We start from the raw sequence: 3,611 nt of genomic DNA, 5'->3' as shown, positions 1-3,611 counted from the left end.
TTTGAAATAAAATGTTGAATTTATTCAAATATACATTCTGTATTTAGCGGAATTTTGTACCATAACACAAGTGAAGTGAGATCATAATATTAGAGGAAAAAGAATCAGAAAGTCTGGTTCAAAAATGTACTTTATCCAGATACAAGGAAAGTGACATAGTTATACTGTTTTCAAAATTTGGAGCAATTCTTTATGAAAAAGAGATTTTGTAAGGACGTGAGAAGTTGCTGTTAGCTGCTTCTCTATTTCCTCAGAGTAATCTGCTTATAACTCAGAGCTATTAGATACAGTAAGGACAATGGTGTAGATGAATTAGGAGGAAAGCTGTGAAGATGTGATTTATGGATCCAGCTTCGTTAAAAACCTAATTATAGAGATGAAGTACACATCTGAACAGATGTGAAGCTAAAAAGAGAAAGAGTTTTGATGGTCTTCATATCCTTTGTTCTACCGCACCTTGAGGCCATCTTCATTCCTGCACTTCCTGCGATTGGGTTATGTGAACCAATAAAAATCCATTTTTCTCTTAAGTTGCTTTGATTTGTATTTCTGTTCCTTACAACCAGAGAATCTTAACTCTTAAAAATGGGTTTCCATTACTCCGGGGATAAATTCCAGCATCCTTGACTGACCACAAAGCTTTCTCCTCCAGTTTCGTTTCAGGTCACGCTCTCTCACTTACCACATTCCAAGCGCTCAGGCATCTTGCAGTTCCCTGAACACCTGGGACTCTTCTCTACCTCAGTGCCAATTCATGTTATTCCTTTTTCTTAAAATGATCTTCTTGGGCCGGCCCGGTGCTGTAGCGGTTAAGTGTGCACGCTCCGCTGCAGCAGCCTGGGGTTCGGATCCTGGGCGCACACTGATGCACCACTCGGCAAGCCATGCAGTAGCGGCGTCCCATATAAAGTGGAGGAAGATGGGCACGGATGTTAGCCCAGGGCCAGTCTTTCTCAGCAAAAAAGAGGAGGCTTGGCAGATGTTAGCTCAGGGCTGATCTTCCTCACACACACACACAAAAAAAATGATCTTCTTAAGTCCTACTTATCCTTCAGATTTCAGCTTAAATATCACATCATAGAAAATGCTTCCTTGATCTCCAATCTGAACTATATCCCTTCTGTGTTGATCTCAGTATTTTGTTGTCATTTGGGGGGGGGCTGTTTTGTATTTTTGCCTTCAGAGCATTCATACCATTTGTAATATATATTTATTATTCCCTTTTTAGTCATCTATCTCTCTTTCTAGACTATAGTCTCTTATCCATATCAGTTTTGTTCATCACTATGTTCTTTGAATCAAGCACAGGCACACAACAGAGGCTCAGGAAATATTTATCATATGACTGCTACACTTTTCCAGAGAGGAATTTACACTTGCTGCCTCCTTTTTTCACATCTCTCGCTGTATCAGTCAGAGTTCAACCAAAGAAGTAGAACCACAAGATACAGATATATACAAATATCTATAGATACATATATGACACACACAAAACATGCATCTTATGAAATTGTGAGATCTAGGTAAACAGTCTCCGTACGGCTGTTGGTTTTATATCTGATGCCGGTGTGTGACAAGTGCAGGTCAAGCAACTGGAAAGAGAAGATGGATATAAAGTGAGGGAGAGCAAGGACAAGCTGGAACCCATAAGCACAAACTGGAACCCTTGTCAGTTCTCACCGTCTTCAATCTTGGTGGTGTGGGTATCCTGCAGGAGAAGCTGGTACTCTTCATTATGGAGTTAAATATACCAGTGGCCCAGGAGTCAGAGAAGCTGCAGGAGGATTCCAGGGAAGATAGAGCAGTTGCAGGTCCGGCTGGTGCCCCACGCCAATGAGGTGAGCCAGCAGCTAAGAGATAATTTATGTGAGCTACAAAAGAGCCTGTTCCCATCTTCTGAAATAAAAAACAAAATGGCTGCTGTTTCACTTCAGCCATCAAAATCTTCCCGATGACTATCTCTTCTGGCCCACCCTTAAAGGGAAGCACACAGAGAAGGAAAGTCTGAGAAACATACTTCAGCCTAGCCAATTGACAACACTACAAAGCCACCACACTCACTTAGTCAGAAGTGGCTTCTGCCTGAAACAGTTCATTAACAACCTCCTAATGCTAATTCCACTCATCCTTCCACAGTCCTCCTTGTCCTCAGCTTCTACCATATTTGATACTAGGGATCATCTTTTCCTTTAGGAAAGCACCTCCCCATTTCCTTTGATCAAATTACACTCTCCTGGCTTCTCTCCCTCCCCTTGCATCATATGGGATATGGTTCCTTTTTCTCTTCCCATCCCTAAATGTAGATATTCACCACTATTCTGTGTTTTCTCTCTCTTCTTCCCCTACATTTCATTCACCCTATCATTTTTATAGTTTTAAGTAGTAGTCTCTCTCTGCCTCCAGGGACCTCCCCTTGGACATAATGAATAGGGCTTGGGGCATTGGATTCAAACAGCCCTGGATCCAAATCCCAGTGATACCACTTATTGCTGCATGACCTTGGACAAATTAAACTTTCTGAGTTTCAGTTTCTGTCTTAGTAAAATAAGATAAACAATGCCCAGCTATAATATACATGGAGGGAATGGAGCACCCCTCTGGGACATAATATTACCCAATGACTGTTAGGTCCCTTGCATTTCTTCCCTTTGCTTCCCCATTCTGTCCTCCAGACTGCTACTAGAGTCATTTTCACGCTAGATGTTACATTCCTGCCTAAAACTAGAGTGACTAACTCATCCAGGTTATAAAACTGAAAGTTCCTCATCCAGGGACTCCCCCTCAGTCCTGGGCAAACCTAGAAATCTCCAGTGGCTCCACTTTGCCTACTATAATTATAACACTATGTTAATCAAACCTCTAGGGTACTGTGAGGATGTTTCAGTGGCTTCTGTAAATGAATGTATTGGAATTCTACAAAATGTCCATTTTTTAGAAGAAGTGTTCTACCAAAAACCCCAGGCCTAGAGGAATGGGTTTAAACGTCATTGCGTGGCATCCAAGGCCTTGGCTGCTCTCCAGCCTTGCTTCCCATTGCTCTCCCCTTTTTACTCTGTACTCCACTCACATGGCTTCTTATATTCCCCAGGTACACCATTCTATTTCACATCTCTATGTCTTTAATATTCCATTCCCTCTGACCAACATGTCCCTCCCCACCTTGTCATTAGTGCAAACTCCTACTTCTCCTTCAATACCCAGCTCTAGCAACACTTAATGTTCCTCAAGATTGCCTTTGCCCTTCTGCCTTCTTAGCTCCTCACCCAAGATAATCATTCCCTGCATTGTGACACTGTAGTTTGAAATTATCTCTTTTATCACCCTTAGAACAATGAGTTACAATTTGGGGTCTCTGTCTGTCTCTCTTTGTAGACTATAAATTCCTAGAAACGAATTTTGCCTTTCCTGTGAGGGTTCAGGCAATTTGCCTAAGTCTGTTTCCCCATCTTTCAAGTTATGTATGATGATTATATTATACAGCATATGCAAAAAAAAAAATCTGGTACCTTGTAGAAATTCAATGATTTTTTTCAAGTACTGTTAAAATCAGGAACTTCCACCGTCTGGACCTAACCTGTATTTCCAACTTATTTCTCACTATTACTCATCAT

General features: G+C 41.3%; 1 long non-coding RNA gene across 1 annotated transcript; it reads right to left on the bottom strand.

The window, feature by feature from the left end:
- On the bottom strand, positions 1 to 1,883 carry LOC147914792 (uncharacterized). The gene is made up of 2 exons (XR_015554896.1): positions 1,681 to 1,883; positions 1 to 1,592 (listed from the first exon to the last, which is right to left on the bottom strand). It is a non-coding gene; the product is annotated as an uncharacterized LOC147914792 (long non-coding RNA).
- Between the last annotated feature and the right edge of the window lie 1,728 nt (positions 1,884 to 3,611).

The sequence above is a fragment of the Ceratotherium simum genome, chromosome 17, assembly GCF_057802395.1.
Source record: "Ceratotherium simum simum isolate JZ-2026a chromosome 17, ASM5780239v1, whole genome shotgun sequence".
NCBI lineage: Eukaryota > Metazoa > Chordata > Mammalia > Perissodactyla > Rhinocerotidae > Ceratotherium > Ceratotherium simum.
The sequence above is the reverse complement of the archived record's forward strand: the minus strand, read 5'-3'. Positions and strand labels throughout refer to the sequence as shown.